The sequence below is a fragment of the Larus michahellis genome, chromosome 25 (genome assembly GCF_964199755.1).
Source record: "Larus michahellis chromosome 25, bLarMic1.1, whole genome shotgun sequence".
Lineage (NCBI taxonomy): Eukaryota > Metazoa > Chordata > Aves > Charadriiformes > Laridae > Larus > Larus michahellis.
Window position 1 is genome coordinate 2,766,120 of NC_133920.1, and position 21,944 is coordinate 2,788,063.

A 21,944-nucleotide genomic window follows, 5' to 3' on the forward strand; every position below is an offset into this window, starting at 1 on the left:
ACCCTCAAGCAGGTCGACAATCCCACCCAACTTGGTGTCGTCTGCACACTTACTGAGGGTGCACTCAATCCCCTCGTCCAAATCATTGATAAAGACATTAGAGAGAACTGGCCCGATACCGAGCCCTGGGGAACACCACTTGTGACCAGCTGCCAACTGGATTGAATTCCATTCACCACCACTCGTTGGGCCTGGCCATCGCCCTGGTTTTTACCCAGCAAAGCGTGCACCTGTCCAAGCCATGGGCAGCCAGTTTCTCCAGGAGAATGCTGTGGGAAACAGTGTCAAAGGCTTTACTAGCCTCCAGGGAAACAACATCCACAGCCTTTCCTTCATCCACCAAGCGGGTCACCCTGACATAGAAGGAGATCAGGTTTGTCAGGCAGGACCTGCCTTTCATGAACCCATGCTGACTGGGCCTGATCACCTGGTTGTCCTTCATGTGCCACATAATGGCACTCAGCATGATCTGTTCCATGACCTTCCCAGGCACTGAGGTCAGACTGACAGGCCTGTACTTCCCCAAATCTTCCTTCCATCCTTTCTTGTGGATGGGCATCACATTTTCTAGCCTCCAGTCAACTGGGACCTCCACGGTTCACCAGGACTGCTGGTAAATGATGGAAAATGGCTCGGTGAGTACTTCTGCCAGCTTCTTCAGTACCCTCGCGGGGAGGCCACCTAGCCCCATAGACTTGTGTATGTCTAGCTGTTGGAGCAGGTCCCTCACCATCTCCCTTTGGATTATGGGGGCTTCATTCTGCTCCCTGCCCTTATCTACAAGCTCAGGGGTCTGGGTACTCAGGGAACAACCCACTCTACTACTAAAGGAGGAGTCAAAGAAGGCACTAAGTACCTCAGCCTCTTCCTCATCCTTTGTCACTATGTTACTGCCTTCATCGGATAAAGGATGGAGATTCTCCCGAGTCCTCCTTTTGTTACTAGTGTGTTTATAGGAACTTTTCTTATTGTTCTTAACATCCAAATTCAGCTTAAGTTCTCGTTGGGCTTTGGCCCTGCTAATTTTCTCCCTACATAGCCTTACAACATCCTTGTAGCCTTCCTGAGTGGCCTTCTTCCAAAGACCATAAACTCTCCTTTTTTCCCTGAGTTGTAACCGTATCTCTCTGTTCAGCCAGGCTGTCTTTTTTCCCTGATGTCTTGGAATCACAGAATCACGGAATTTTCAGAGTTGGAAGGGACCTCTAGAGATCATCTAGTCCAGCCAACTAATCCTGCCAAAGCAGGATTGCCTGGAGCATGTTACTCAGGACTGCATCCAAGCAAGTCTTGAAAATCTACAGAGAAGGGGACTCCAGAACCTCCCTGGGCAGCCTGTTCCAGTGCACTGTCACTCTCACCGTAAAGAAGTTTTTTTCTCATATTTGATCGGAACTTCCTATGTTCCAGCCTGTGCCTGTTACCCCTCGTCCTGTTACTGGGAACCACTGAAAAGTGTCTGGCTCCGTCCTCCTTAAACCCACCCTCTACACACTTGTGAACATTAATAAGGTCTCCCCTCAGCCTTCTCTTCTCCAGGCTAAAGAGTCCCAGCTCTCTCAGCCTTTTCTCCTAAGGGAGATGCTCCAATCCCTCAGTCATCTTTGTTGCCCTACACTGGACTCTCTCCAGTAGTTCCCTGTCTCTCTTGAACTGGGGAGCCCAGAACTGGACACAGTATTCCAGTTGTGGCCTCACCAGTGCAGAGCAGATGGGGAGAATGACCTCCCTTGACCTGCTGGCCACACTCTTCCCTGTGCAGCCCACAATTCCACTGGCCTTCTTGGCGACAAGGGCACATTGCTGGCTCATGGATAATTTACTGTCTACCAAGACCCCCAGATCCTTTTCTTCAGAGCTGCTTTCCAGCAGGTCCACCCCTAACCTATACTGGTGCCTGACATTCTTCCTCCCCAGGTGCAGGACCCTACACTTGTCCTTGTTGAACCTCATGAGGTTCTTCTCTGCCCAGTTCTCCCTGGGGCAGAGAAGAAACTAACCCTCTTGAAATTATTCATATAATTAACAAGATCCTCGTATTGTGTTATATCCAAATTCCCTGCGTTTAATTCAGAGAAACTGTACATGTTGTATTTCTCAGACTGGCCATCGGAGTACTGCATTCAATCACAGGAACTAGACACCACCACCTAATTTGTACAAGAACTAAAGAAAAGCCCAGATGACTTGAACTTTTGCTGGTTGTTGATCCCAATTGGGTTTAGACACTTTAACTGTTCTAGCTTTCAGGAGATGCAGATTTGCTGCAAGAAGATTATTCACATCATTGATTTTCATTACCTTAAATTTCATAACAAATTATCATCATTTTTGCAGGACATACTGAAAGGATGAAAAAGACAAGTTGATGACAGAAGTCACTGACCTCCAGACACAGCTGAAAGCCTCAGAGTTGGAAAAACAGCAATTAAAGGTGAGTTGCATGAATCATCCTAGGCAAGATAATGAGAACAATTATGGTTAGCTAGAGCAAGCTTTTCAATATCTAAACTAATACTTAATGACAAAGTAAATTTCTAAACATTATGTTCATGAAGTCTATTTTGTTGTTAGTGAATATGCTGTTCATGGGTAAATTTTTAAATTTTTGTGTCTCTAGAGAACATGCTTATTCTCTCATCATTCAGCCTCTTAAGAAAAATGCAAAAAAAGCTGTTGTTGGTGTGTATTTCCTAAGTTCTGGATAAAGGTGGTACTCCTTCATTCTTTTTATTATGAAGAAACAAAAAAGCTGGGAACTAGAAAACTTTGCTTTCTTTTCTTCAAAACTTTTTTGAAGAAACTGAGGATCTGAAATATAATTACAGTGAAAAAGTGAAAAAAAAATACTGTCTTAGAAGAGAGATTAAAGCAGTTTTCTGAAGGGTTTAGTGTTCAAGTGGACAGTCCAGGCAACATTTCTGTTGATTGGGCTAGTGTTTAGTATCGTCAGTATTGATACAAAAATAAATTCTGGGGCAGTTACATAATACTGATTTATTTTTCTGTTTTTATCTCAGAACGATACAAGTCTACTAAAGTTGTAAGAGTTCAGCACATACCTAAAAGAGCAGAACTGGATTAGTCAACACATTATGGTCAGTATTTATATACGCCAGCCAAAATAAAATTGAGTTTTACCTCTCTCAACTGCTTTGCAATGTTATATTTTAGTTCAGAACAGTAATTAAGGTAATACACGGGTGTCAGGTGAAGTCGAAACCTTGGACTTATCCTGAGTTGAGAAACTCTTAAAATGTGCTAAGTATGCAAAGTTCCAGATCAATAAGAACGTGTAATTTGTTCTTGCTATCTCGTGCTATCATACTTCTTAATTATGGGCTTGGGGCCAGTGTGCTGGATGTCTGTTCTTACATCCCTAGTTATTTTTACCTCAATTTGAGAAAATCCAAGGACAAAGAAATGAAAATAAAGTTATAGCATTTCAGCCAAACTAATGGTATTTTTGGAGATAAACGATTTTTCATTTTGTATAATTTTATATAGCTGGGTGTATACTTTTATAGCACAGATGAAATAAAGCTAACTCATATGATCATGCATTCTCACCTTTATTATTTATGTGTCATCTTACTTAACATGCCCTTGATGAAGTGTCCTAATTGAAATGAAGTCTGAAAATGGGTATTACTAAGCCGAGTCACGTCTCTCTCTAATTACGAAGGATCTCCAAAACAGAACTAGTATACTTTCGATTATTTACTCTTTTTGTCCCAAAATAGTGGAAGTACCTGTAGGATATGGCTTAATTAGGTTTTCAAGTAATAGGATAATGCTGCAGCTTACCACTTAACACAGTGAAAAGTTTTCCCCCAAAAGAAACTGTTACAACTTTTAAAAAAAGCATCAAATCTCAGGATCAATTCCGGTCCCACCTGAAATATGTCCTTTATTGTCAAGAAACAACTAGATCCTAAATCTGAATCCTACCTGCAACAGTGTCATAATAATCATATTTATAGAAGTGCAACCTATGGGACTTTTAAAGTTGATTGCATTAATTAGATAAGCTATTAGGACCAGCCAGTGTTAGACAACATTCTACACTTAATTATAACACTTCCCAGAAATTAGTTCAAAAGTTAAGGAATTTTCAGAACTGAAAACAAACACGCTGGAAGCTAGAGCTCTGCTCTGGATGGCAGATCTCTCGTTATATAACGAATTTTACAACCCTTTGAGCTCTGCCGCCCAGCCAGTTCTTCACCCAGCACACCATGAACCCACTCATCCTGCAGCTGGACAACTTGTCCAGAAGGATGCTGTGAGGAACAGTACCAAAAGCCTTACTAAAATCCAGAAAAACTACATCCACCGCCTTCCCTTCATCCATGAGGTGGGTGACCTTATCATAGAAGGATATCAAATTACTTAGGCAGCACTTTCTCTTTGTGAACCCATGTTGACTGTGCCTGATGATTGCATTATTCTTTAAATGTCTTTCACTAGTATCCAGTATAATCTTCTCCATAATTTTTCCAGGGACTGAGGTTAGGCTCACAGGTACGTAGTTCTCTGGGTCTTCTCTCATGCCCTTTTTGCAGACCGAAATAACAGCGGCTAGCTTCCAGTCAGCGGGGACCTCCCCAGACTCCCCAGACTGTTGGTAGATGATTGAGAGGGGTCCTGCCATGAGATCCACTAACTCCTTCAGTGCTCTTGGGATGAATCCCATCAGGCCCCATGGACTTGTGAACATTAATCTGATACAGCTGATCCCTGACAATTTCAGCATCCACAAATGGAAAGTCACTGTTCCCACAACTCCTGTCCCTCCGACTCACGGGACTGGGCAGCCCGAGGTCTATCAAGTACTATTAAAGACTGAGGCAAAAAATGTATTGAATGCCTCTGCTTTTTCTTCATCCCTGTTAGACCATCTTCAACAAGTATCAGTCCAATATTTCCTTTAGACCTCCTCTTGCTATTAACATACTTAAGAAAGACCTCCTTGTTATCTGAAACACCAGTGGCCACTTTCAACTCTAATTGAGCTTTGGCTTTTCATGTCTTCTCCCTGCATATACGAACCACAGCTTGGTAATCTTCCCACGAAACCTGACCTTGCTTACAGAGACCATAAAGTTTCTTTTTCTTCTTGAGCTCCATGAGTTCTCTGTTCAGCCGAGCTGGTCTTCTGCCCCGATTGCTTGACTTAACGGCACAGTGGAATTGCCTGTTCCTGTGCTTCTAAAAGGTAGTTGTCAAAGACTGACCAACACTCACGGACTCCTAAGCCCTCAGAAGCAGATTTCCAGCTCCCTGAATAGCTTAAAGTTTGCTCTCCTGAAGTCCAGTCTCATTACGCTGAAAATTTTAAATTCAACCATTTCATGATCACTGTGGACAAGGCAACCACTTACCATCACATCCCCCATGAGTCCTTCTCCATTCACAACTAGCAAGTCTAGGAGGGCATCTTTCCTAGTTGGCTCACTGAGTACCTGTGACAAGGTATCTCCTACAAACTTCAAGAATTTCCAAGACTTGATTGTCACAGCAGTATGATATTCCCAGTTGATATCTGGAAAGTTGAAATCTCCCATAAGGACAAGGGCTACTGATCCAGAAATTTCTCCTCATTGCCAACAGAATAACTCATCAGTGCTTACATCCTGGCTGGGTGATCAGTAGTAGACACCCATTACAACATCTCTTTTGTTTTCCATTCCTCAAATCCTTATCCAGAGGCTGTCAACTACATCATCACTGACTGTAAGGGCTGTACGACCAAACCTCTCCCTTACGTCCACTGCAACACCTCCACCTCGCCTGCCCTTTCCAGCCTTCCTGAACAGCCTGTAGCCCTCTGTCGCAGCACCCCAGTTGTGGAACTCATTCCACCAAGTCTCACTAAAACAAATATCATAGCTCTGGGAGCCGACAAATACTTCCAGTTCACCCTGCTTGTTTCTCATACTGCGTGCGTTGGTGTACAAGCATTTCAGATACGCTCCTGAGCCCTCTGTGCTCCCAGGAACAGCATAAATGTTCCCACTAGCACTGCCACCCTCCCACGATCCCTGACAGCCCTCGGCTTACCTACTGCAATCCTGTTGGTATCCCCATCCAGCACTGATTCTGGTTTAAAGCTCTCTCAAAGTAAAGTTAAGAGTGACATCAAAAACATTGGAGAAGGATCACTGACATATACTGTGTTAGATTAGAGGCATTATTCCAACTGGATAACTTACATCGCCAAAAGGAAGGGAAGAAATCTTCACTAAACTTTGCAATCTTCCAGTGAATACAGGAATCGTTTAAACCTTTTATTCAGGTTGTTTGTTGGGTTTTCAGTCCAGCCTGGCCCATAGATAGGATGGCCCCAGAGCTTCCAGGGGGATAAAATCAGCAGTTTACTGAGGTAATCATACCCTGTAGAGCATGGAAATCAACTGTGTAAAAACTAGTGCTTATGGGCCAGAAGTCAGAAACGAGTCGGACTGCACCAGAAGTGGCACTGCCCCACCTGCAGTGGACACACTGGACCAGAAATGATGGTTTCAAGATGGAAAACACAACACAATCCACCAAAACAGAAAAAAAAACAACAGACAAAACATTGTACACAAAACAAAGACCCCTGTCTAAGCCCTAAAATGGTAAACAAGCTGAAAAAGAGGACTCTCCACAAAAAAAGACCATGCAGAACATGAGATAACGTAAAAATAACATAACCCCTGGAAGCCAGGGCCAACACACCCCGACCCTGTACATAACAGTAAAACCTGGGTTAAACACTCCTGGGGAGAAAGGCTGAGGCTCTCGGAGACTTTGAACTGGCCAGCCATGGCCACCGGGCTTCAGCTCATCACTTCTGTGTCAGATGACCCTGTCCTCCCTGTGAGACCCCTCAGAGCAGCTGTACCCAGCTCCAGGGGGGCGGATACGGCCTCGGCATTATGGCGAGGTGCTTCCTGGGAGCAAGATCTCTCACGGGGGCACTGGGAAACCCTCCTCAGGCCTGGATGCCCGAGAAACATCTCTGCACTGCTCCATATCTCACCGAAACCAGGGACAGAGGAAGGCTGCTGTGGTGGCCTCCAAGAGAACCAGCTCACCCTCTTCCCTCTGGGCCTCCATCCCGCTCCCCGTCCCCTTTTGCTCTTCCCCCACCTCAGCCCTGGAGGCCGTCGCCGTTCTGTCCTTCTCCGCCTCATCGTCCTGACCCTGTCCCCTGCCCTCCATCTCTTTCCCGCTCTCCCCCTGCTCCTCACAGGGATTTCTCCTCCCTCCACTCCCTGCCCAGCTCCCCCCTGCTCTCCCCGTAGTCTCTCTGTCCCTTCCCACCCCTCTCCGCCGCTCTCTCCCTCTCCGCCCTCCTCCCGGCTCCACCGGGGCTCCGGGGCCTGGCGCTGGGCCGGGGCAGCCCCGGGGAGGCGGCCCTGGTTCCTGCGGGGGTCAGAGGGCGGGAAGGGGCGCCCCGGGGCACGCTGGGAGCTGTAGTCCCGGCACCGGGCTCCTGGCGGCCATCTTGTGTCGGGGGCTGCAGCCTCTGCTCCCGCCGCGGCCCGGTCATGTAATTGCTGTGGTTTTCGCTCTCTAGAGATCACACATACTCTTATTTTTCTGACCACCAGTCTTAAATAACACACACAAAACCTACACTAAGCCCATCATGAATCAGCTAAAAATTCTGAGTCGTAAATTGTAGCCCGATCCTTTAGCACCATCAGTGCTGCTCACCTTTCCTTTCTGAAGGGGGAGATTACTGGCCTTAATGGTTTATGTCCCTTCAGCACTGACCTTTCAGCCGACGTCTGCTGAAATTTAGAGACAGGCTTGGTATGGCTGGGTAACTATAGAATGAAATAATTACCTCGGCCTCGTCCCTCCTTCTTAGAGACCTGATTTATAGAAGGTTCCTGCATCAGCTGAAAAGGCAATGGATGTTTTGGAATCTTCTTCAGAGAATCAAATGGCCTAAAGACAATCATAAATGAGCTGAAAAAGGCTAACGTGAAGGCTGTGTATTAAGTGTATTTTTATTAACGCAGCTCTCTACCCATTAGAGTACAAACCACCTCATGATGCCTGCAATATCAATTCACAGTGTCAAGGGAAAGTGGTTGGAACAGCATTCATGCATACATTTACATCTCATAATCCCATCTTGAACAACCACCTAAACTAAAACTAATACAGTCCAGTAACTGAGTCATGAACATCAGAGGAAATGGATGACTTTTCCACAGTGAAAGTAAGCTCTCCAGTGAGGGCATCTCTACTTTTCTCCAAGCATCCTTAGCCTTTATTTTACCTACAGCAAATTCTCTAATGACAAACTTGCTTACAGACAGTTGCAGCTCTGCAGGGGTAAACCAGCCTGATGCACTAAAGTGCAGTTCGTCACACCTTGTCTCTGCCACTCCTTCATCCTCACAGCCTTCCCCTGCTCCAGCGTGGGGTCCCTTACTGTCTGCAGGGCTGCTTCTCTCACGTTTTCTCAATCTTCTCTCCAGCTGCTGTGGCCTAACAGTTTTTTCCCCTTCTTAAATATAATGTCACAGCGGCACTACCACTGTTGCTGATGGGCTCAGCCTTGGCCAGCAGTGGGTCCGTCCTGGAGCTCTATCAGACATGGGGGAAGCTTAAGCAGCTTCTCACAGAAGCCACTCCTGTAGCCCCCACACTACCAAAACCTTGCCACGCAAACCAAATACAGAATTCATTCTTCCTGACCATATCTACCTCATTTAGGCACAGCTGTACAGCTACAAAGAGCCCTTGTTTGCATAGCTCTTGGCAGTGTTAGCACTTTCCTACTCTGGCTGCTCGTGCCCACTGGCAGTCGTTACCCACGCTTTCCTGAGCTTTCCCTCCCCTGTGTGCCCCAGTCAGTTGTTGGGCTTACGCAACTGTGGGAGCCTTTTCACATCGTTTGTCTGTTCACAGCTCTTGCCAGTGCTCCCCACCTTGATCCCAGTTAGCAGTTTCATTCTGCACTTAGTTGAAGTCATCCCTGTCGAAATCACTTTATTCGAGTGCCAAAGTCCAAGTGGTCAGGCATGCGGTATTTTCCTTTGCAGTTAGTCTTCGGGCCATCCGCTGATACTCGAGTTACAAGCAAGCTGATAGGCTCCTAGTGAGACGAGAAGACTTCGAGTCATTTCAATGCCTTCATACTTCTTCCCCAGCTTGGGTGTCACCACCGCTGAGCCAGCCTTGTACTGTTTGTGCCCATGGAGTCGCTGGCACCTGCTTTTCATGTACACGTCTGCCACCCTTCCCACTGGCAGAGCCATGGCGTACAGTACAGGTGATTAGTCCATCCAGTCCCGTGGTTGTGGGTTTTGTTCTTTTTTTTCCCCAAGGAACCACCAGTCACATGACCTTCTAGTCCTCTCTCTTGAATTCTGCCTTGTATCTGCCTCCCTTCTCTTTGGCTTCATCTGTACCCTTAGTACTCTTTGAGGGATGGCATCCTTCTATTTTAAGGTTGCGTCTCCTTTTCCTTTCTGTGCTTCCTTTTCTGCTTTACTCCTAAGTTCCCAGGTTTTGGTCTATCAGTGCTCCGAAGTGTTCATCTCCAAGTCACTGATGTCACTCAGTGTTGTACCCGCGACCCCATGTCCCGGGGATAACAGTATGCTTGACTGTTTTCCAGGACTGAAACTTAATTTCCCCCCTATTTTTGTTCAGGGCAGCCTGGGACCTGAATGAGAAGGGAGGTGTTAATTAGGGACACAAGTGTAGACTGTTCTTTCTGCTTGAGCTGTGGCAGTGGACATCATGGAAGCAAGAAAAAGCAAGGAAACCCGTGTAACGAGGGTGACCCATGTGAGCAGTTAACAGCTAACAGTGTACTAACAGGAAGCAGCACGTTTCTCCATCCAAAGACAGAGGTACAGTAAGAAACACACTGGGCACAAGGATTTTGGTTAAAAAACAGTCAAAGAACAAGGCCTGTCTTTGTGTTATCAAAGACCACAGTTCCCATGGAAAGAAGCTGGGTACTATCTAAGCCCCGCCATTTGGTTTTTTCCATTTTACATCAAGGAAGCAGCAGAATGGGAGATTCTTTGAAAGGGTCAGAATTTCCGTACTACATTCTGAAGCGATGGAGACAAAGGAAGATATTCAAGCCAGACAGGTCCCAAAACACCATGTCGCTGATCTCACAAGCTGGAGGAGCGGCTGGCAACCATGGAACCTATAGTGGCTGGCAACTGCCCTCGTCGGTTCAACAAGCCCGGAGCAGGTACCACCTCCTTCGTTTGAGTGTATTTCACTGCCAGTTGGAGTTTTGTTTGAAAAAAGAAGCAGAGCTAAGGTTCTGAAGGTGTACTTTTTGAAAGAAAACTACTGGATAAGAATACAATTTGCCTCAATGTTGATAGCTTTAACATTTTAATGTATGTTCTGTTGGTATTAAGCGAGTGGAGGTTGGAAGCAAGAGGTGAGGCACAAGAGCTGAAAATGGCTGCAACTGGGAATGACCACTATTTCCATTTTTATCCCCCCGACGCAAAGCTAAGTGCTGTAGATTTTAGAGTGATTTGTATCCTTGATGTACTTGATATATCCGTATTGAAAGGGAGGTTTATTATGTAAAGTTAGAAGTTGGTATGTCATGCTGCCTGGTTATGGCAGCATCTGTAGGTCAAATACCTGATTTTTGGAAGCAGTGAGAAGAGCTAACGGTCATCTAAACTATGGAAAATTTCTCCCATGAACTGGGCTCAGATATTAAGGAACACACAAGTTAAAAACCATGCATAAAGATCACTCATGACTTTCTTATTCAACTGACATTATATTGATTCTGAATAAATAGACCATGTTTGTAATTTCTGCTTACAGCGACTACCTGACTTTCTGCAAAATCAGTTATCTAAAACAGAGCCCTTCAAAATGGGTTTATTCTTCAAAGAAATATTTATATTCCACCTGGTGAAGATCCAGGGGTGAGTGTAGGGCTCTTTGTTATTGCCTCCATCTCAGCACTAGGGATTTAGGTGTTAATGCCTGGGCGATGGGCTTTGGCTCCAGACCCCACCATGTCTCAGAGGATGGCCCAGTCATACTGACTATGGTCCAAAAGCAGCGTGTTTTTCAGATGCTGCTCCTCGACCCGTCTGATAATGTCTGGAACTGGGTGAAACTTGCCTTCAACTATTCAAATATTTTCAAGTGTGACTTTGTTTTCCTCTAAAACATTACTCCAAAACTCATTAAGAAATAACCGGCAAACTGGCATTTACAGCTCTCAGCCGGGATGTCTTTCATATCCAGGATATAAACCCCAGTTTATATTTGTTGCTGTACTGTTATACCTGGACTACTGAATCATCTCCCCCATTAATTAAAACCGAAAAGTTTTAAAAGAGGCAATTCTCATTTAAGGCAACCACTAGGGCATGGGAATCTAGTGTGACTAACCCACAAGGTCATTTTCCTCAGGGGAGTTCCAGGTGCAGATTCTGTCACTGTGAAGAAACCTCTTGGCTGTGTTCACAGCAGTACACCATGTATTAATCATAGGATCATAGAATGGTTTGGACTGGAAGGGACCTTAAAGATCATCCAGTTCCAATCCCCCTGCCCTGGGCAGGGACACCTCCCACCAGCCCAGGCTGCTCCAAGCCCCGTCCAACCTGGCTTTGAACACCTCCAGGGATGGGGCAGCCACAGATTCTCTGGGCAACCTGGGCCGGTGTCTCACTGCCCTCAGAGTAAGGAATTTCTTCCAAATATCTAATCTAAATTTCCCCTCTTTCAGTTTAAAATCATTACCCCTCGTCCTATTGCTACACTCCCTCATAAAGAATCCCTCCCCATCTCTCCTGGAGCCCCTTCAGGTACTGGAAGTCTGCTATAAGGTCTTCCCAGAGCCTTCTCTTCTCCAGGCTGAACCCCCCCAACTCTCTCAGCCTGTCCTCACAGCAGAGGTGCTCCAGCCCCCTTATCATTTTGGTGGCCCTCCGCTGGACCCGTTCCAACAGGTCCTTGTCCTTCCTGTACTGAGGACTCCAAAGTTGGACGCCGTACTCCAGATGGGGCCTCAGCAGAGTGGAGTAGAGGGGAAGAATTACCTCCTTCAACCTGCTGGACACTTTTCTTTTGATGCCGCCCAGGATGCAGTTGGCTTTCTGGGCTGCGAGCTCACATTGCTGGTTCATATTGAGCTTCTTGTCCACCAGCATCCCCAAGTCCTTCTCCTCAGAGCTGCTCTTCAGCCATTCTCCACCCAGTCTGGATTTGTGCTTGGGATGACTGTGACCCAGGTGCAGGACCTTGCACTTGGCCTGGTTGAACTTCATGAGGTTTGCACGGGCCCACCTCTCCAGCCTGTCTAGCTCCCTCTAGATGGCGTCCCTTCCCTCCAGCATGTTAACCGTGCCACACAGCTTGGTGTCATCGACCAATTGGCTGAGGGTGCACTCAATCCCCCTGTCCATGTCACCATTTAGTCTGTTTTTATTGTTGTACTTGCAATATCTGAAAACTGTTTTCTCCTGCAGTAAAAGTATAGCAACATCTCCTGTTTCTGGGAGAGACAACCTTTAGGCTGCGTGAGGATCAGTTGTGCCTTCCATCATAGCAATCCTTGTTATATTAATGGACTTTTTTTGCCACCTAGTAACAGTGAGTAAAAATACTTTCTCAACAAGTTGTTCATGAGAGTAAGTAAATACAGGAAAATGTCCTTCTGATGCTTACTGCCCACGCTTACCTCGTATGCATCAAGGTCAAGAAATGTAGCATGGCAAATCCACCAGGTATGATCTGCTATCCCAGCAAGTTGAAGGCAAAGAAAGGAACTGTACTGGCATTTGAATAGGGTTGCCATATGAATTTTTTTTAGCGTTCATGTTACAGATCATCTTTACTATCAGTGACATGAAAGATAAAGTCACAAATGGCAATTTATGTTGCTAAGATCCGCAGAGCAAAAGCGGTGCTTTACCTGGGTATTTGCTAGATTACATCTCTCCAGTAGTCAAAAGTGGTGAGCAGGCAGGTAACCATTTCAGAGAAATGAAAAGTAGCGTGTGTGGAGCGGAGAGGAGGTTGGTAGGGCTCTATCAACAGATATTGTTGATAGAGCACAACATGTTAGGTGGATGAGACCCCCCCTTGTATAGGAAACATCAGATTACAGTGCTGTGTGTGCAGGTGTATTTCCAGTTCATCGTTTTGAATACAGTTTTCAGGCTAGAACATTGGATGCAAGCTATTAAGTAGAGTAACAGCGTACAAGGCAGTACGATATCTGAAAATCAGAGTATTTATGGAAAAAACCACCATGTTATAAATTGGGTTTTTTTCCTCAGTCCTTTCTAAGAGGAGCTCTTGTTTACCAAGAGTCCGACCTGGGACAGGGTAAGAGTCCAGGGCAGGGAACCAAGACACATGTCAGAAATCGGGCAGAAGCCAGAGTGAGAGCAAGTCAGCATGACTTGTCATAGACGCATGAACAAGTGGACTAAACCAGAGTTGTTCCTGGGCCTTATCTCCAGAGCTGTAGACAGATGTTGTAAGAGAAGCCCAGAAAGACCACTAGTCAGAAGCAAACACCTTGCGTTCCTGAAATTCCCCCAGGATAAGGTAGCCTGTCGTATCTGGGCATGTTGAGCCGAACTAATCACAGAGGACCAAGGCAAGAGCTTGAGTGCCCTTCCTGTGAGTGCCCATACTGCTTGTAGTGCAGTTCCCACCCCCAGAGCATCGGCGCCTGGTACTTTGTGCTGTCGTACACACCAAGCACCACGCTTTTGGGTCTGGTGTGAGTCAGAGACTATGTCCAAGAGGCACTGTGGACAAGGGCGTGCTGTAGAAGGGCAACGTCCAACCAGAAAATGGACCCAAGCCTTTTTCTTTATACTGCAGTATGTATAAATTCAAAGTCCGCATGCTCCACAATAATATTGTAAATATTAGAAGTGCATTTATTCATTTTAATAGTTAGAAATCTTGTTCAGCTAATCTAAGTTTGATTTGGCTTACACTGACAGGAACTAATAACACCCTATTTTGGACACTGAAAAAAGGCTCTATCAAGTTAAAGTGCTTTCTCTGGCATGTGATACAACAAATCTGTTCTGCCGGCGTGTTGTTAAAATGGGTTTACTATGATACACATGCTCCTCGTAGGCAAGCAAGAGATGCACAAGAATAACAGCAACTGGAATAAAAGACAATGCCCATGCTTCATCTAATTTCTTTAAAAACATACCCAACTCTGATATTTTTAATATAATGCACAGAACCCTGATTGTATCTATAGCTGCAAATTGGTCAGCTTGAACAATACAAATAGACTCACCATTTTTCATCATTTTTATTTTCAGTCCATTGTGTTTCCTGGCTCTCAGAAAATGCCACCCCCATACTGAAATAGTTTTGTTGCAAATGTTATGGGTAGGTATAAATTCCTAAGGAAAATTTTTTTCTGATTTTCTTTGAACTTCAGTGTAAATTACTTTAATGAACTTCGTATTCTTTCTCAAAATCTACATTTTGTACTTAGTAAAGAGAGTTGTGATGCAGAAAATTGATAGAAAAAAAATATCTACAAGCTAAAAAAAGGTAATCCTGTGCTTAGCATTGCTAACTTCTTCAAAATTGATGCCATGAGGAGTGACAGAGGCCTGCCTATTATTCAGCATGTTTAAAATAGTTTCGCAGGTGGGGTCTTATACTCGCCTACTTACTTCAGCCCAGCTATTACTAATCACGTTTCCCTGTGTTGTAAATATCTTAAAAGGGCTTGGAAAAAAGAAGGTTTCTGCCCCAGATTAATCTATCCACCACGTGGAAGAGACAGACAGCTTTTTTCAAATAGTGTAGAATGATCAAAATGATCCTCTTTCCAAAAGGCTTTATTCAGCAGTGCCTCATCTGTCCATTCAAAGGAGCGAGTACCCATCATTTTTCCTCCTCTCTGTAACTGGTGGATGCTCTTTTGTCAGCCTTCACAGAAGATTTTTCCTAAAAGGCGCAATCTGTCTATTTAATGGTTGCTTCAACATGATAATGATTTAAAAACTATACCTGCTGGTCTGAACTTGGACATGATATTCCTGTTCCCTCCTAATAAAATAAATATACTGTTCTTATCTGCAGAGGCCCCATTGCAACAGGGTGTACAAGAACGGATGATGCATCCAGCCCATCATCAAGAATCACTCAGAAATCAAAAGAATATTTTATTACCAATTCACCCTCCCCTGATTATAAACCTCAATGACAAAGAGGATGAAGAGGACAACGAAGACAGGACAACAGAAAAAGTTTTTATAAATACATCAACAAAAAGAGAGCCAGGCAGAATCTCCATCCCTTACTGGATGCGGGGTGGGAAGTTGCAACCAAGGATGAGGAGAAGGCTGAGATACTTAATGCCTTCTTTGCCTCTGTCTTCAATAGTCAGACCAGCTATCCCCAGGGTGCTCAGCCTCCTGAGCTGGAGGATAAGGACGGAGAGCAGAACAACCCAACCATAACCCAGGAGGAAGTAGTCAGTGATCTGCTTCTGCACCTAGATGCACATAAGTCTATGGGGCCAGATGGGATTCACCCAAGAGTACTCAGGGAGCTGGCGGGAGAGCTCACCAAGCCTCTCTCCATCATTTATCAACAGTCTTGGTCAACAGGGGAGGTGCCAGATGACTGGAGGGTGGCTAATGTGACGCTCATCTACAAGAAGGGTCGGAAGGAGGATCCGGGGAACTACAGGCCTGTCAGCCTGACCTCGGTACCAGGAAAGATCATGGAGAGGATCATCTTGAGTGAGGTCTCACAGCAAGTGCAGGGTAGCCAAGGGATCGGGGCCAGCCAGCAGGGGTTTAGGAAAGGGAGGTCCTGCTTAACAAACCTGATCTCTTTCTATGACCATGTGACCTGCCTTCTGGCTGCGGGGAAGGCGGTGGACGTTGTCTGTCTGGACTTTGGCAAGGCCTTTGACACCGTCCCCCACAACATTCTCCTGGAGAAGCTGGTGAATCATGGCATAGACAAGTGTACTCTTCGCTGGGTTCAAAACTGGCTGGATGGCCGTGCCCAGAGAGTTGTGATTAATGGGGTGAAATCCTCTTGGCGGCCGGTCACCAGTGGTGTCCCTCAGGGCTCAGTTTTGGGGCCGGTTTTGTTTAATATCTTTATCAATGATCTGAATGAGGGGATTGAGTGCACCCTCAGTAAGTTTGCAGATGACACCAAGCTAGGTGGGAGTGTTGATCTGCTGGAGGGTAGGAAGGCTCTACAGAGGGACCTGGACAGGCTGGATCCATGGGCCAAGGCCAACTGTATGAGGTTTAATAAGGCCAAGTGCCAGGTCCTGCATTTCGGTCACAACAACCCCAAGCAGCACTACAGGCTTGGGCAGAGTGGCTGGAAAGCTGCTCGGCAGAAAAGGACCTGGGGGTGCTGGTGGACGGCCAGCTTAACATGAGCCAGCAGCGTGCCCAGGTGGCCAAGAGGGCCAACAGCATTCTGGCTTGTATCAGGAACAGCGTGGCCAGCAGGAGTAGGGAAGTGATGGTGCCTCTGTACTGGGCACTGGTGAGGCCTCACCTCGAGTGCTGTGTTCAGTTCTGGGCCCCTCTGTACAAGAGGGACATTGAGGTGCTGGAGCGTGTCCAGAGGAGAGCTACCAGGCTGGTGAGGGGTCTGGAGACCAGGGCATATGAGGAGAGGCTGAGGGAGCTGGGCATGTTTAGCTTGGAGAAGAGGAGGCTGAGGGGAGACCTCATTGCCCTCTACAACTCCCTGAAAGGAGGGTGTAGGGAGGTGGGTGTTGGCCTCTTCTCCCGGGTGAATAATGACAGAACCAGAGGAAATGGTCCGAAGCTGCGGCAGGGGAGGTTTAGATTAGATATTAGGAAGAATGACTTTACTGAAAGAGTGGTCAGGCACTGGAACAGCCTGCCCAGGGAGGTGGTTGAGTCACCATCCCTCGAGGTATTTAAGAAACATCTAGATTTGGCACTTCAGGGCATGCTCTAGTGGCAGAGATTGTAGGTTGTTTTTTTGGGGTTTTTTTTGGTGTGTGTATGGTTGGACTGGATGATCTCAAAGGCCCTTTCCAACCATGAAGATTGTATGATTCTATGATTTTATGATCTCCAGTTTGCTGAAGTGTTGCCTGAGCTCCTCCTCTGCCAGCTGAGCCCAGCAGATCCTCTCGCCCCAAGGGAAGCTCTTCTCTGCTGGGGCCTTTTGCCCAGGTCTGCGGGGCCTGGCATGTCTGGAGGCTGACCTGGCTGGGACCCTCCTGCCCGAGGGGGACTGGCAGAACCAAGAGCAGCCTCAAGCGCTGCCATAGGCCAGTGAAGGCCAGGAGGGTTCTAAAAGGGTGCCAAACAAGTCCTGAACCTTAAGCGTCTCTCGAGCTTAACGATGAGAATTCTTCCCAGCAGCTCGTGCGGGGCTCTGTTTTGCAGCTGTGCTGAAAAGAGCCCAGAGAGCCCCGGGGTGCACTAGTTCTTGCAGTGCTTGCGCGGCACCGAGGGCTTTTCTGCTCCTCAGACTGCAAGCCAGCGAGCGTGCTGGTGGTGCCCAAGAGGCTGGGAGGGGACAGAGAGGGGACATCTGATGCCAACTGCCCAAAGGCATATCCCACACCCTACCACAGCGTGCTCAGCAATGAAACTGTGTGTGTGGGGTGAATGTTGGCGGGGGCTGCCCTTGCTCAGGGCCTGGCTGGGCATCGCTGGCTCGCTGATCAGCAAGTGCTTTCTTTTGCATCCCTTGTATTCCTTGGGCTCTCTTTTCCACTCGCCTTGTTTCTAACCCACCAGTTTTGTCCCTTTCCCCCTTCCGATGCTCCCCCTGCACCCCACTGCGCAGGAGCGAGGGAGCGGCTGTGTGGCGCTGAGCTGCCGGCCAGGCTTCAGCCACACCAGCCTGTGAGCAAAATCGTTCCCTCCCAGGGGGAGAGGGCTCCCCCTTCCTCCTCCATCACGCTGCGGGCATCCCCTCTATCCCACTGGGATGCACGAGAGCCTCAGCACTCTGGCTCCTCTTGGAGCCGCTTCCAAAGCTTTTTGGGTGAGCTGAGGCATTTATAATGCCCAGTGTGGAAGGGAATCCCTCGCATTGCCATGAGCTGGCGGGGGCTGAGGAAACTGCCCCACAAGCAGCGTGCCAGGAGGACGGCTGGCCGCAGGGGACAGCAAGCCGCAGGGGACGGTGGCTGCGTAAGGACTTTTAGCCCTTGCTGGCCACCGAGCCCTGCCTACGTCTTGCCCTGGCTCTGACCGCATGGCGCAGCTCCTACGAGAGAGCCGAGCCTCAGCAGGACGTGGTCCTGGGCAACCTGCTCTAGGCGAGCCTGCCGGAGCAGATGTTGGAGCAGGCCACCTCCGCACATCCCCCAGTTTCTTGTCGTTTAGACAAGGAGTCCATCATCCGATGTCCCCACCCCAGCTGGGAAAGGGAATGGGGAAAAAAACACGGAAACAGGAGGGCTGAAAGAGAAACAAATTTAATAGAAAAAGTAATTCAGACAGGCTGAGAGAGTTGGCGTTGTTCAGCCTGGAGAAGAGAATCCCAGAGGAGACCTTATAGCAGTCTTCCAGTCCATAAAGGGGGCCTACAGGAAGGATGGGGAGGCTGTCTTCATCAGGGAGTGTAATGATAGGACAAGGGGTAACGGATTCCCTGGGGTAACCTCTGAAAACGGGGTAGCCTCAAGTGGGAGATGTCCCTGCCTAGGGCAGGGGGTTTTAACTAGTTGATCTTCAGGGTTGCTTCTAACCCAAACCTTTCTATGATTATATAAATCCCACCCACAGGACCCAAAAAACCCTCAATATCCCCCATAGGGAATCCCAAAGGACCCATGGGAACCCCCCCAAGTTGTATTGAGCTCTACATGTCTTCCTATGTGGTCCTATCTGCTAGAATTGTGTCTTTTATGGAGACTGCCAATGGCCTTGCATTTTTTCTTATTGTATGGGATTGAAAACGCAACTACTCAATGGGAAGACGATTAGGATTTTGTTGCAGTTCCTGCATTTCCAACAAAACTTCCAATACTGCTGTATTCGTGGCGTTTTTACTGGCATTAGTGGAAAGAGGCGGTTTGCACTTTTAGGTTCCATTCAGCTTTCTGGCTGGCTTTGCAAAACTGACTTGTGCTCTGAGGAGATGTGGGCCTTGACCCTGGTAGTGTTGCTGCGTCAAACCGCTAGCTCTTGAGAGAGCTTCTGTTAAACACAAGTGTTTCTCAGGTACCAAGCTTCCAACGCGAGGCTGGCAAGAATTTTTCTTTTCTAGCTAGGGTAGATGGTCATGGCAATAAAGTGTTACAATGAGCAGTAGACGCTGCTACTTGTTTCGAAAGCTTGCTTTCTCTGTCTGTTTTCCTGTTTCCCAAATGTCTCTTTTCCCTTCTTTGCTTTCTTTTAAAAGCTTGGAGTCTTTTATAGATGGTGCCTAGTGCTGTGTCCATCTTTTATTTCCTCTCCTGTGTGGAAGTCCACAGAGTCCAGGGACCCCATGGCTCCGCCCCACGGCAACATGGACCACGGGGACCCAGACCTCGGCCCCACAGAGGGGCTGTGGAGGGGCTCACGGCCCGTCCTGGTCCCCCCCACACCTGTGATGTCATTATGGGGCACGTTCCAGAGCCACCGGACAGGCAGGGGTTCCACTCTGATGTTGGAGGGAGGGCAAGGACAAAGTGCTGTAGGCACCCCAGAGAGAAGCATCTCCCAGTGCCTCAGGCGTCGAGGTGGGCGACAGCTTGGCTCGCACCGCATACTCCTCCTCACCCAGGGAGAGGAAGATGAGTGCTGTGGCTTGCACCGCCTTCCACGGGCTTTGCCCAGAAGGGAAGCTGGGTGATGGGATCATCAGCGTGGACGGCATTGAATTCATTGCTCACAAGATGATCCTCTCTAGCTGCAGTCCGTACTTCAGGTGAGTGCTTGAAGGAGGAGGGGATGGGGCCAAACAGTATTTCCTGCTCTGTGCCACACTGTGCCTTCGTGTATCTCCGGCGCTTCCCTCGGCACTCCAACACTCCTCCAGCAGTTCCCCCTAGTCCTGGTACCTCCCTGGACACCAAAATTCATCCACAAGCTCAGATGGAACAGCAGCGCTGGAAGTGGTGTCTGGCGAAGCCCCAGATACGGTGCAGGGCTGGGAGCGTGGCCAGCCTGGCTGGTCTGCTGCCAGGCGGGAGGCTTTCCTTCCCCACACACCGTTATTCTCTGCTCTTCTCGTTGAAGCAAGGTGCCCGCTCGCCCTGTGGCTCCTTCTTAAAACAAGCGGCTAGTAAAACATTCCTTCATAAAACTCCACAGCCTCCCAGCATGGCTACTGCTAGTGCCCAAATTGGTGCCCGGGGAAGGAGGCACAGGGGATAATGGGGTCAGGGTGTCACACAGCAAGGCTGCTGTGTGTGTGAGGCACTTCCTCACAAATGATGAGGCTCCTTATGGAATACGCCTACACCGGGACAGTGCCGGTCACGGATGACAACGTTGAAAGTTTGCTAATCGCGGCAGACCAGTTCAATGTCCTGGACATCGTCAGACTGTGCTGTGAGTTCTTAAAATCCCAGCTGTGCTTGGAAAATTGCATTGGCATGTGGAGATTCACCGGCTACTACTACTGTGCTGACCTGCGAGAAGCAGCCCATGAGTTCATCCTGCATCACTTCGAGGAGGTGACCAAGGTGTCCACAGAGTTTCTGGCACTCTCCTTCAATGAGCTGGAACGCCTGCTGGAGAAGGATGAGCTCCCTGTGAAAGAAGAGGCTGTGTTCGAGGCCGTTCTGAAATGGGTTGCCCATGACCTGCAGAGCAGGAGGCAGCACGTGGTAGTCTTGCTGGGCAAGGAAGGGTGGAAGTGTGGACAGAAGGGATTTTTTTTCTCTAAATAAACTCAGCGTTACTGACAGTTAAGACTTGGCTTAAAACTTTTGAACTCATACGTGCGCACTGGTGTGAATTTGTAGTCCATGTTCCCTGTACTTACACGTCCCTCATGCAAATCTGCAGGTGCCATTTCTATCAGTTTCATAGGAACTAGATTTTCATCAGTGTCCCGGAAGGTCCTATTGACCAGCTCTTTGAAGAGCTGGAAGTTTGCTTTCGTGAGATTCAGGGTCCTGACTTTATTCTTCCCCCTGACGCCCACACCCCTCAGGACTGTGAACTCCACCAGCGCCCGACTACCGCAGCCCAGGCTGCCTCACATCATCCCATGGATGTCACCCATTAGCTCATTTGCGTTGGTGCCCTTCAGGTCCAGTATGGCCGCTCCTCTGGTGGGGCTGTCTGTGACCTGGCTTAAGAAGTTATCTTCAAGGCACTCGGCTCTGGGAGTCTCCTGGATTGCCTACAGCTCGCCGTGCTGCTTTTCCAGCAGCTGTCGGGGTGGCGGAAGTCCCCCGGCAGGACGAGAACCTGTGAGCGTGATGCCTGCTGCTGTAGCTGGAGCAAGAAGGCTTCGTCAATAGGCTCCCCTTGATCGGGCAGCCTGGAGTAGACACCAACCCCAAGGCTCCCTTTGTTGCCTGGCTCTCTAATTCTTACCCATAAGCTTTCAACCTGCTCTTGGCTATTCTTCAGAGACAGCTCTTCACACTCTACCCGTTTCTTGACCCAGAGGGCAGCCCCTCTGCCCCCTCTTCCTCCCCTGTTGCTGGCCATGGACAGTCACACTCCAGTCATGGGATTCGTCCCACCAGGTTTCAGGAATGGCAACTAGGTGTCAGCTTTCCAGCAGCACGGTGGCTGCCAGCTCCTCCCGTTTGTTGCCCGTGCTGCATGCATTGGTGTCGAGGCACTTTAGCTGGTCTGTCAGCCATGTCACCTTCTTAGAGGAACACACCTTAATTGCTTTGAGCTATTCACTGGTGTTCCCCTCTTTTCTCCTCCCCTCTTGACTCCTCCCCCTTTGGCTCCCCCCCATTACCTCAGGAGCCATTCCCTCATCTCTGGAAGACTTCAAGCGTCCTCCAGTGT

General features: G+C 47.9%; 1 pseudogene; it reads left to right on the forward strand.

Annotated features, from left to right (window-relative positions):
* The first annotated feature begins 10,167 nt into the window (after positions 1-10,167).
* Positions 10,168-21,389, forward strand: LOC141734798 (kelch-like protein 10; annotated as a pseudogene).
* Positions 21,390-21,944: the final 555 nt, after the last annotated feature.